This window comes from Nestor notabilis, unplaced genomic scaffold, assembly GCF_000696875.1.
Source record: "Nestor notabilis isolate BGI_N333 unplaced genomic scaffold, ASM69687v1 scaffold34835, whole genome shotgun sequence".
NCBI classification, from domain to species: domain Eukaryota; kingdom Metazoa; phylum Chordata; class Aves; order Psittaciformes; family Psittacidae; genus Nestor; species Nestor notabilis.
The window spans coordinates 9104-22674 of NW_009928503.1; the positions used below are offsets into that span (position 1 = coordinate 9104).

Sequence of the window (13571 nt, forward strand, 5' to 3'; positions counted from 1 at the left end):
GCATTCACACAATTGTGTCCCAAGTCACAAACACAAGCACCACAGTAGTATTTTAGTGAATTCATAATTGGCAACATAACTCTTCACAAAAACTTTACCTTTAAGATTTTTTCAAATATACGTAGACATGCACCATAGTCATGCACATGTATGCACACACTATAGTACTCAGGAACAAGCATGCTTTCTACTTCAGTAGATTAGTACGTTCTTTTCTACTAGTTGTTAAGCAGCAAAATGTCTTTAAATGGAAGCTTTCCCAGATGAAGCTATGCTGCATATCACCTAATTAATACTTAGCACACACTAGGAAACTGCGATCTACCAGAATGCAAGGAAGAATATGATGGAGGAAAAAAGAGAGGACAATCAGGTTCTACCAGAACATTTGCTTTGATAAACACGACTTCTCACAGGATATGTCACAAAGGCTCCATGATTCTGTGGCCAGACTGAAACGCACAGCACCTCTGAACTGCATCATGGTGCTATCCAAGTGAGCCAACCCCCATGATAAAACCAGCTTTGAGATCATGTTTGTTTGTTATGGCTGTTTTAGAATAGAAACTGACACCATGAACGGGAACTACTTCACTGTCAGAGAGACTTCTGTAACTTTATTATGAATGAGTAAGAGCTGAAGAACATACTGGAATTCTGTACAGGATTAAGATCTCGGACAAGTCAGGCTTCATGCACAAAGAAAGTTGCTAACTCATCTCTATTTTGCTGTTTATAGGATTTTGATATATTCCCTTCATGCTGTTGATTATTCAATAGGTAATGCAGTTTTGCAGTGGTAGCGATTCTATCTCTCTAGTAGATGATCAGATATTTGTATAGTGGATGTATTTTAAGATCATTTTCAGAAGCCTCAGAAGAAAGTTCAATGAAAACTACACTAACCAGTTCTGGTTTTACAGGGATAAGCGTTTTGAACTCTGTTATGAAGTTTAAGTCACAAAGAAATTTTAATATAAATCAGAAATCTCCCTTGATGCCTGATTAATGGCAAGATAGATGCCAGATCTGTCAGAGACTGGAATCTTACAAAACAACCTAATGAAACACTACTCCAAGAATAACACTACTACGAAGAAAAAAACGTCCAGTGTTTTTCTGAAAGACCTGCAGGACAGGGGAAGGATTCTTGTTATAAACTCTAGTCCACATACATCTGCATCATGGACATACATTCTCTGTCATAACACTGAAACCTTTTAACTCTCCCTGCAGTATCAAAGATGGGAGGACTTGTGCTCTACCTCCCTTGTGCTAGGCAGCTGGGAATACTACCTCACCCACAAAGACAGATTTTGGGAAGAACACAAGTAAATTAATCACCTGGTAAAGACAATTTGAGGGAGCCCCTCAAATTATCGCAAAAGAGGAGACCTCTATATCTTAAGGGAAAAACAACTGCTATCAGAATTGCAGATGATAGCAGCAGGTTTTAGAAGCTCGAAGTAGAGCCCTCCATACGCCCAAGAACCATAAAGATCTAGTTCCTCTGTATATGAAACAATATACACACACGAGATGGGTAAAAAGACCACATCTCTTCAACTGAGGAACGAAGGAAAGAAACAAGTTTGACAAATGCTAGAGTCTTGATCGAGTCCAAGACAATAACTATGCACTTATGAAAGTACCAACTCTCAACACCACCACTGACTCTCACAAATCAAGACTCACAGTTTTTGTTGTAGTTTTATTCCCGTAAAAGGTTCTTTAATAAATTGATGTTCGACCGAAATTGTGCATCACAAAGTACCCCACCTACCTAAACTTCTATTTTCACTTTGTAATTGGAAAACCAGCCAGTAGAGGGGGCACAAGTTAATAAAATCTATCCTTGTCTGAGGTGATTGAGTAAAAGGGAGATAAACGTGAGGCATGCTGTTTGAACGCTACCTCAAAATACCCAGGAAACAGGTAAATACTTCTCTAAAACTGTGTATGCTTGAAAAAACATAAATGATTGTACCAGTACAAATAAGAAGTAGTCAATCACTGAACCCTAATGTCTTGATCTAACTCTGTGTTCAATCCAGTTAGTTCACCGTTTCTGACACCAGGGACAGCACATACTATACACTCTCCCTCTCTTGTTGCCAACTGTGCATCTTTCGGAAGACAGCCACAAGCATTCAACTGTATTACATACACACTCCCTTTTCTTTTGAAGTTAAAAAACAGTATTCTATCTCCAATTACTTCATCTTCTGGAGAAGACCTAAAAACCAGAGTTTTAGGAAAGTTTACTAGAATTTATCAAGATCTGAACTCATGTTTTTATTAAATCACCATCTTTGCCCTAAGGAAATGGTAAACACTGTTAAGCAATCATTATTTCTCCTGCACTCATTCACACTCTGAAAGTCAGGGTATCAATGCAATGATTTTGTACTAACGATGGCTGCCAAAAGAGACGTTTCCTCCATGATGTAAGGAGATTCCAAAATTTAAATTTAGCTATGTACATTTGTCCTCCTCTATAGGCTACAGCAAGGTTATTATAGGCAAAGTAATTTTTCATGTCCTAGACAATTCTTAACTACATTACGAATACCTAAGAGTTACTACAATGCTCAAGACACGCACTGATCAGCTGCTTATTCAGAATGTCATATGGAGGATTACAAGGTAGTTACATGATTTTTGCTTCATCCATTATGGGCACTACAGATTAGCAATAAATCAAATTATTTCTGCACATGCAGTTAGGACATTGATTTGGTGGTATGACTGAAGCCGCCTGTATTTCAGGTGACTGGAACAAATGAGTTGCAGGTTTAAACAAAAAAGAAAGAAACTGTTAGCAAAAGCTTTTCAAAGCAGAAGACAAGTGCAACAGCAAACTTTTCCTAAAGCCAAGCCAGAAATCAAACTCCTTGGCACAGCAGTTACAGAATGTAAGAATGAAGGGAGCAGCCTATGGCTGAAAAAACCTGCCATGTCCATAACACAGACTACATAAGTTCCATTTATGAAATGGAAATTCAAGGTATTTAGGAAAATAAATGGGTTAAAAAAGTACTTTGCTCCTCAATATTTTGATCCTAAGCATTTTTGTAAATATTAAAAAAAAAAAAAACAACAAAACATTTATAGCTACAATTAACTCTTGAAGTTCCAAACATGTCATCTTATATTCGTTCTGCCCAGTCTGAAATCCCTACAGAAAAATCCAAGATCCAGTCAGATAGCACTTCTATAATTAAAAGTACTACAAAGACAGAACTATCTGAATTGCACAAGACATCAAACTTTGACCAAAAAACAAAAATCACAGAAATATATTTAAGCACATCAGATGCTTGCTGGTACAGAACACAAACTTGCAAGCCTGAGCTTGCAAGTTTGAGTTCTATAGGCAATGATTTCATTGCATATCCATCTTGAAATGTGCAACAAAAAAAGAATTGTCTGTGCTTAGTGTCATTTTTATAGATGCTTATAACCACACATTCTGGGTTTCCAAGTCTGGCACAGAATGTACTGCTTAAAGACTATTTAATTGAGCAACTTCAGTCATCTTGGAATTCCAGTCAGAAAGTTTGTGCTTAAAACCAAAAACAAACTAAGAGCAAGAAAAACAAAACAACAAAAAAAGCAACCCAAAGCAGCCTGGAAATGAGTCTCAATGCAAGAAATCATCATTTTGAAGTACAAAACCTCCATACTGAATAGTGCACATGTGAAAACAGAAAGGATGTGTGTCAAGGAACATTTTTAGACTATGTTCATACTGAACAATAAAGGAATGATGAATACATTGTAGGATTACTAAAACAAACTTAAAACATCAAGATACACTGATGTTTTCTTGTGCCTGAATCACAGAGTTCCCAACATCACTAAGTCACAGAGTTTCAAAAATGCCAATTTAGTATAAAGGTTTGTCCTGTTTCTTTCATCTAAGAACAAATTTAATTGAGTTCTAAATAACATATTACGTAAGTGATAACTTCTTGATTAACTTCTAAGTGCTCCAATTTAGATGAGGTCCTTGGTAAGTTTCAAAAACAATTCAGTCCTTGAATCTTTCACAACCCTAACATTCTTATAAAGAAAAAAACAACAAACAAAATACATACATGGAATGGACTTCATATATAGCAAATTCCAGCAAGCGAAGAAAACATTTGAAACATGTTAGCACTGATGTGACAGATACATGATAATCCCAAAAAGGGAAGAAAATTAACTTTTCCTTAAAATATACAAACAGCAAAGCAACTGCGATCACAACTTACACCTTATTTTTAAGTTAATGGAAACTGCCACTTAAAAAAAGATGCACCTTATCAGTTAGTTACAAATTATTATATGAATCACTACTGCAATCATCTGAAATTGGATAAATCAACCAACAAATCCTGGTGGTTTCCAAAGTTACTTGACTGAATATAGCAAATGCAACCTCCTAAAAATAGGTTATATTTAAGCTTTTTTAAGCTTTTTAAAAAAAAAGAAGAAAAAAAGCTAAAATATCCATCCATATCAAACAAGACTTTAAAGTCAGCCCCAAAGAATCTGGGTTTAAAGAAGATTTTGGTCATATTTCCTAAAAATATTTCTGAATGTTTTATTCCAAAAATAACTGACCTTGTCAAACCTTGGATCAAGTCCCTAATTACTGCAGCCTTCCTGCTTCACAGCAATGACTTTTACATAGCTAGTCCTGGCTCAGTCAGTGCAATTCACAGTGCTAAGCCAGGCCTCTGTTCTCCCTATACTAGAGAAGGGTAATGGATGTCACAGTTGCCAGCACACTAAGTAGGGAGAACACAAAAAACAAACAAACAAACAACAAGGGGGAAAGCCAAAGAGTGAGATGTATACAAAATTCTCCCCACCTTTTTAGGGGTTATCAATCCAGAATACTGACAAGCTGACAAAGTAGCTTACTGATTCATGAACATAGGGCAATTCTGAATAGGTTCCCAAGACTTTCCTACAATTCTCTTCCAGAGTTTATTACCACTACATCAGGAACAACTTGGCTGTTTTAAAACAAATACCAAACCACCACAGTTTATTTATAGTCTAGCTTATTAAGGACAGGAATCGATCACTGACTTACTTTACTACATGAAGTCATACTCACAACTTGAAGCAACTATGAACACAAGAGGCCATAAGTTCAGGATCAGACCAGGCAGCTAGGCTGAATTTGTCTTACATATAGACTCATAGAGTCAAGTCAGCATCCTGGGATTCAAAGTTGGGAGGACATAATGGTGGAAGAAAACAGTGGCCACTTTTCTCTTATTCTGTATGCTGAGTATACAAAAAAAAAAAAGTTAGTGCCCTAAACTGATTTCAATGATCAATATTCTGGATTTGTTCAATGCAGCTTTTTGGCTCAAGGAGATGTTGACAAAATGCACAGTGTATTCATGTAATTTATCCTCAAATATTATTGTTAGACAAAATCAGATTAACACCCTGCTCTCCACAAGCAGTTAGCAGTTAAATGCAGACAGAAAAAAAACCCACTATAAATTAAGGGAAACAGGAGTGACTGCACTGAGCAGACACCAAATGTGATTATTCAAGTAAAAGTTTCCTGGCAAAGTCAACAAGACATTAAGCATTATCTTCAATGTGTATATCCCTGAATCTCCATCGATTTACACAGCAGTTCCTGCTAAAAAGGCCTCCAATGTTAGAGCCATGGAACTATGCCAGACATAATCACTTACTTACCTGCTATTCTAGATATCTACCACTACAGTGCTGCAAGATCCACACATACCCCCCATATTAGAATAATGAGAGTAGGACCAGATTTCCTCCAATACAACCTATTCAGTGCCCCAGTCTGAGTCATTCAAGGTTCCTGACTAAGGCTGGTATCGTAACTTGCAGCCAGCAACTTCTTTACCTGTCTATTTTAATTCAGCTGTAGGCACTAACCTGGTTTCCCCACTGGAAAAATTTAGGCTTAAATCTATAGTGGATTGTAGATTTATGTAAGGTAGGGCAAATCAATTAACTGAGCCTGAGACACTATCTCTAGAATGAAAACAACAGGTGCTTAGATAAGATACTTGATTTCTTGTTAATGTAAGACTGAAATTGCCTATACAATATATTTTTGAAATTCCAGTCCATTAGAGGCCAACTATAGTGATTATTTTTTTTTTCTTTTTAATATAATATACAAGCAATAATAAACAACCTGAAATCCCCTTTTTTGTCAATATTCAGAATTGTATCTGAATATCGTATAAGCATCACAGGATCACCAGAAATCTCTTATGCCTCACAAGATAGTCCACTTTAAAAAAAAAAAAAATCAAGGATCTTTTAATACATATGAAAGGGTTACCCTAAATACACATATAACCATTAACTCCTATCTGCACTATCAGTTTTTCTTTGAATGAGACTGGCCTACATTTTTGACAATTGAAATCAGCACCATAACCATGCAACGTAAACTGGATGTTTGATAAGAGTTCTGTATTAGTTAGATATTAGCACTCACAAATTAGATTAAATTCCAACCTGTTGCATACACAAGAGATGAAAACAACTTGAAAAAAGAGACAGACAATACAATGTTGAGTAACACAACAGAAAGTGGAAACATTAATACGTTCTTTAAGTGGGAGATGCAGATATGGGGATATTCTACGAACTAAAAGACTCACTATGTTGTTAAAGGAAAAAAGCAACAGCAAGCAAGACTCTCAAGCAACACAATCATAGTTTGAACTGAACTTCAGTTGAATTAAAATTCAGGCACATACACAAATAGGTTCTTCTCTTCAAACTTCAGAGAAATGGACTGTCTACAACAGAAACCCAAGACTGAATGTAACTATTCAGTGAGAAAAGTAATAACTAGCCTAAAGAGAATAACCACAGCAATGGACACACTGGGAGGGGGGGGAATAAAAAATACTTGTGCTTCACAAGATAACCAACTCCTGGCTCTTTATCTATATGTATTTGCTTTGCCTCCCTGACAACTGGCTGTGTTGAAGTGCAAATACATTTCAAAAAGGAGAATACTTCAACTATGGAACACCTATCTTTAAACACCCAAATCAGAAAGCTAATACATCCAAGGAGTCTATCATGACCTGAGGCAACTAAACTGTTCCATACAGAAAGTCAAGCCAAGAGATAAAATTTTGGCACTCCTAACTGTCCTCAGACTTTCTCTGACAACTTTTTAGCAAATTCAGGAGTATCAGCCAGACATCTGTATCATTTGCTTAAGCTTTGGCAGCATGACTGTGCTCACCTGACCCCTAAAAATCAAAGCCACAAGGAACATGTTATGGCACTGCCCCTTCCAAATCAATTTTGTTGAAACACTGAGCACTTTGAGACTCAAACTAGTCAAAGATGATTTGATATTCAGAACATGACAACGTATCTCACTTCTTTCTGCTAGCAAAACCAATTGATAATTTTCATTGGAAAAATAAAGCACTTTTTGTGAGCTTAACTTTTTAATTCTTCTTTAAAAAAAATACTGAATTAGAAGTAGACAAGTGATTTTGAGAACACATAAGTTTGATGTGACTGAGACTTTCAATGAACTTCGTTGCTCTGGGAAGGCTGAAAGGCTTGCAGTTCCACCCCACAACATGAAAAAGCACTTGCAACAATGCCTGCCACAGCTCTCATTAAAGGATACTATAAAACAAAACTAACTAAAATCCCAAACATTTCAAGAGCGGACAAGATGACGTATTTAAAGGTTACAGCCTAAAAAGTATAAATTGGAAGCAATGTGCTTAACTTTATCATGTAGGAGGTGAGAAAGATTGACTTTCACCAGCACCTCACATACAGATCTTTTAACAGGCATACAGGTTTACATGAAAACCATTCCTATTCCACAGAAAACAGGAGACTATATGAAATCCTCTTATAAGTATTTCTACCGTTACCATGCTTAAGCTTGCTATGTTTTCTACTGTCTTAAATTCTCACATTTGGTTTTGTTAAAGGACAGAGGAAAGATAATAGGAGAGCTACTCTAGAAGAGCAAAACCCCTGCCTCTACTCACATGAGAAGCAAACTCACTGTGCAACTCTGCCAGCATGACAAAGCAGGAAATACTAACCTAAACTTTGGTTCCAAATTTGGATGCACACTCAACACAGGCCATTCCAGCGCAGTGTTTATGACCCCAGAATGCCAAGACAAAAGTCATGCTCAAAGGATTTTGACTTTTGAAAGCAAGGAAATCCAGTAACAATCCTCAAAAAACAATGGAAAAATAAAATTGCTCAACAGTTTAAAGAAAACAGAATGTATCACTGCAAAAGTATAATGCGTGGAATGTTAGGGAACAACATTTCATATGTGTGATTGTGGGGTTATTTTTTAAACTCAGAAGATCTTACACACAAATACGCACATAAGCAAGGAGTCAGCCTGCAATGTGTTACTTAAAAACAAAGCTGCTGTGTGCCTACAAGTCCAATTAGACTTGGTCTCCTAGGTATACTATTTACATATATTTGGAATACTACAGTGTTTAAGCCATCATGGGAAAGCATACTGATGTCTACTGACCAACCGTAAGTTTTATTGTGTGAACACATCAGCAATACTGCTACGGTAGTTACAAATGGGTCTAACCATATATTCAGAGAGAATTATAAAGTAGCAATTACATTAAGATGGCACTGCTTGATGGTCACATATGGTATGAATAAAACCCTCGGGGGAAAAAAAAAACCAAACCTGTGGTGATGTTATCACATGCAGGACACCTTCCAGTTTCCAGGTCAGAAATCGGTCTTTCCAGCCCTTAGCATATTTTTAAGCTCTCAAAATATTCTTAATTGGTTGAATTCCATTTGGATTTTAGTTTGTCTCAAAATGTCTTAGTTACGCTTTCGTACATATGTGAAATGCAGTGCAGAAAAACAGGCATTCAACAAGACTGCACACAACCTGGCAAGTTATCAAAACAGTGTTTCTTGTATTAGTGTAGATCCAGAGAGAACCTTATTCATTGCTGTGAATGACAAACACCTATTCCAAATCCACTTGGATTATGGAAACATTATAATCTGTTTTTCTGTTTCAAAACAACTAAGTTAGCATGTCCTTTTGTTACATCATTTGTTTAAAAGTCAAACTCATCTCTAAGCCAGTTTTACCATATCAATAATAATTATGATGCTGAAAAGTATGTGCAAGATACTCTAGTGAGATAAAAAGCTCATAAAAAGCTTATGTTATTGAACAGTGCTGTTTCTAGCTGCAATATTAAAATGAAATTTCAGCCTGAAAAATTTTGGAAAAATACCTTGATATATCAACTCAACCACTTTGAAATCTGCTCAGATAAGTACATTTTATCCTCTCAAACCTCATTGTATACAATACTGATGGAAAAAAAAATAGTAAGAGACCTTCATTACAAAAATAACAAAAGGTAAGGTGAAATACGTGGGGCATCAGAGAATCAAGAGCTTTAGCAATTTCAAGCATACATCAGATTCAAGTTTTGGTAGTGCATGTGAGTATCAAAACACCATTGATACATATTTACCCACCTCAGATTCAGAGCTCAGTCTTAAAAACTTCACTACAAACTGCAAATAATTGAAGTACATAGATGGCCCAATTCAACCATTTGTTTACATTTCTACTATATTATAATAATAGCTATGTGTTTTGTGTTTCCACAGAAAGACATTATTAGTATTTAGCCCTTCCATTCACCGTAGCACATTCGCCTCACTCAAAACTATTCAGTTAAATTGTGACTACACATGTACTGCTGAACAAGCCATAGCTGCAAGATTTAAGAGTATATTCCAAGAGGATAGAAAATCTGCTAGTAAAAGGCTTGGTATTTCAGACTAACTGAAACAATGGAGAAGCTGAACTGGGGAAAAGTCAATCAGCCAAGTGCAAACTGGGGTAATGAAGTACAATGGGTTTTTTGTGATATGACAGTGAGCCCCTGCAATGTGTTTAAATTGCTTTCTTCCTGAAGACATCCAAATCCCATACTTTTTTCCTAAGCTTTCTATAAAAATGCAGAATGTGAAGAGGATCACTACTTTTAGCAAATGCTAAAAGCTCACACCCTATGTGAAGGTTCATTCTTCTGCTACCATAACCAGCACAAAGCATAATATGGGTGAAAAAGCCTGTAACTATTGTTGGGCTCAAGCAATATAATACATAATTTATCTGAAAGTGCTGCAAAAATTAAAGGAACAGTCACCTTAAAATATGTCTACTTTCCAAAATCTTTTGTTGCCAAAAAAATGTTCACAAAAACATGGATCTAACGACCCTAGGTAAGACAAAGGGTTCATAAAGCCATAACAGCTTTATAGCATTAATATCAGAAAAAGTTATGAAAAAGTCTTCCAGGTTCTTGACAATCTAAATGTGTTTGACAGTGTGTCTTTAAGAGCTGAATGTGTGATACTGTGATCAGCTAATACAGCTGTACGCTTGGTAACTCAATCTTCATGAACAACTGAGTCAGTGCTTATTTACTAAAAAAGCAGTATGATACTCATACTAAAAATCCAACCATTAATGTTGCAAGAAAAGATGAAGCAGGAGATTTCCCTCACTTTCAGAACGAGGGTTCAGCCATCACTCCTATGCGGGAAGTCAGCTGATGGAGAACTCTGGTCTGCTTTGAAAGAAATCAAGTACAGCAAGTCATGCTGCCATTTAAGCAAACAGTTGATGCTCAGCAGGGGGACAAGACACAATGCTGTTCTATGACATAACCAGACAATCCCATCAAGTTTGGATCATGTCTTGTCATTGGTATGTATGATAAAATTCTGTTTTACAATTTCTACATGGGAAACAAGTGGTCATTAGCAAGTATCTTTAAAGCTTGTCAATACACAAAAAAACAAGCAGTGATATTCAAAAGACGTTAAGCCAGAGAAATTTCCCAGAGAAAAGCTTAATTAAAGTTTGGATTTAGTACTTTACATAATACCACACCTAAGATGTCGTATATTCGTAAAATTATTTTCTCCTCCCGCTCCAAGACAGACACTCTTCAAACGTGTCTGCTGTATTTTAGCTAACTACTATTTTATGGTCCTAGTATTTGTAGCTGCCTTAAAAAAAAAAAAAAAAAAAAAGTGAATCACTTTTTTTAACACCTCTTTATGTTCTGAGTGAAAAATATTTCAAATGCAACTGAGCATTCCAGTCACTTTTATTATCCCAAATTCATAAGTTTCTCATAGCATGTTCATTTAAATACCCATTTATATTGAGCAAATTTTAGGCACCAGACATGAACAACAGGAAGTTGACAAGATAATGTGACATAATGCTCAAAGGCCAACGTGAACTTGAGGAAAGTTAACTGCTCTGGACCTCATCTTGCCAGCACTGAAGGACCATTTAAGTGCTCCAGAATTTGATCTGGTTTATGAAAAAACGCTACTTTGATTAGTACAGCCAAAATGGAACCTGTGACTTCAGCAGCAGATGACCTGGCACTTGCCATATATTCATCTATTTTTGCAGATGCTAAAAAGAGTTAGAAATCCTACTTAGGCACCTGACTGCACATGTGAAGACCCCTTCAACAGCCAGCTCCACATGTGGAATAGAGCAAAAAAAAAAAATGCAATAAGCAAGGGTGGGTTCAAGCCCAGACTGAGACTTGCAACCGAAAGATCGGACAAAGAAAAAGTCATTGCTCCACAGACAAAAGAGCAGCTATTTGCAGTAATGAACACTACTATCGAGTCAAAACAGTCATGACAACTCAACTGCCCACTTGATTGAGTAGCTGAGCACAGCTGGTTCACTTGGAGGAAATTATTTGACATGGGTTTAATTACAATATTATAATTATCAGTAGCAACGGAAAAGAGCAAGTATTTTATGTGTGCCTACAGTGGTATGTGTTCAAAAAAGCTTCATATAGCTCATGTAACCAAACAAAAACATCAGAAAATGGGAAAGATTAGCACACAGACGTAAAAGAGGACAGCAGATGGTAATAGACAAAAAAAAATAACCATGTGTGTAACTAACACTTTTTTTTCTTTCCTAAAGTTTCATCACTAAACTGGCATTTTAAAAATGTTTAGGCTCACTTGATCACCTACTGGCAAAGCCATACAATGCAACATGAGACACAGAAATTTCCTTCCCAAACAAGCATGGTGTGTTATCACATAAACTCTGCTTGGTCTGGAAACAGGAGAGGAAGGAAAGGGACTTATTTTCACAATCCCATTCCCATGTTAAATACCACGAGCAGTAACACCTCCTCAGATAGTAGAGGGAGCATTACATAAGAACAAGCAAAGCAGGGAGATTCAAGTTATTACATCCCATGTGAAAAACACATTATATACTTTGCCCAATACTAATAATGTTCCTTATACAAAACAAATCCAGGGCTTGATCCAGTGCCAGAAAGAACTGGATACACTTCCTAAAGCACATGTTTAACCTACAGTTTCTGTCTTTTAGCAAGAGAATGCTGGCCCACCCCAAATTAAGTCCTGCTTATAAAGGGAGAGCTGCAATATAGACACTTGAAAAGCACAGCTTCTCAAGACTGATACAACAGGTAGGTTTATAAAAATACACATATGCAAAGAAAAGTTGTCGTAAACTCATTGGAAAGAAAGGGTTTTGAAAAAATTGTGCTCTATTCTGTATTTTTGGACATGCCATGTTGTTAGAGAAACAGCTCATCTCCCACACTGTACCTAATTGATTGTACAGCACTGTACAGAGAAAGCACGACCTCACCAGGCTCGCCAGCTGTGGTTCTGAAACACAGTCTTAATACAAAGAAAAGACGTAGTTTAACTGAGAAGGTCAACTCAGAAGCTATGTCACAGTTTAAAAACTGAGGAGTAACTTATGTTTCAAAGAAGGAAGTCGGGTACCAAACTATACTCAGCAACTGCATGTCTTCTAGCTGTCTTGAGTTCTGCTTACTTATGAAGAAACCCCCATACTGAGTATTTCATGAAGATGCCACTTAGGACAACTAGCTGTTGTCTCTGGGAAGTCTGTGTTTTACAATTTTGCCACCTATTAATAGTCAACCTACCTGCCCATAGTTGTCTATGCCAGTAACTAATCTATTTAAGTTTAATAAATCAAAAGCTGTCCTTAGGGACTGGCCAAGAGTCGTAAGTCCTTCAGCTTGAAGGTTTTTCAGTTCATTCATAAACGTTGCATGGTTTTCCTTCCAGCCAGCCTGAAAAGAGAAACGTGAGAAGACTTATTCTCCACATACAAGCTTTGCTTTCCTGCTAGGCTACGAAGTGCCTTCCTTGCTTCATGCAGTTCACTACAAATGCTAATAAAACACCTCAAAAGTTACTAATAATATTTAGTGTTGTTCCATAAAGACTGGAAAGATTTACTTCTCTTAGAGCTCCCTATCTATCCGACTAAGGTGGGTTTTTTATTGTTCCAGGGGACAAACCTCAGCGAAGTCACCGATGCACAATCCTCACAGCTATTTGCACCGCTCTCGCACAGCCCTTTCTAGGTGGAAGCCAACTGCGCCTTGGGGCGATCTCCAAGAGGTTCACCGTCCTGTGTCATGCGGACC

At 36.8% G+C, this 13571-nt stretch overlaps 1 pseudogene; it reads right to left on the reverse strand.

Annotated features, from left to right (window-relative positions):
• Positions 1 to 13052: 13052 nt before the first annotated feature.
• Positions 13053 to 13234, reverse strand: LOC104405730 (annotated as a pseudogene).
• Positions 13235 to 13571: the final 337 nt, after the last annotated feature.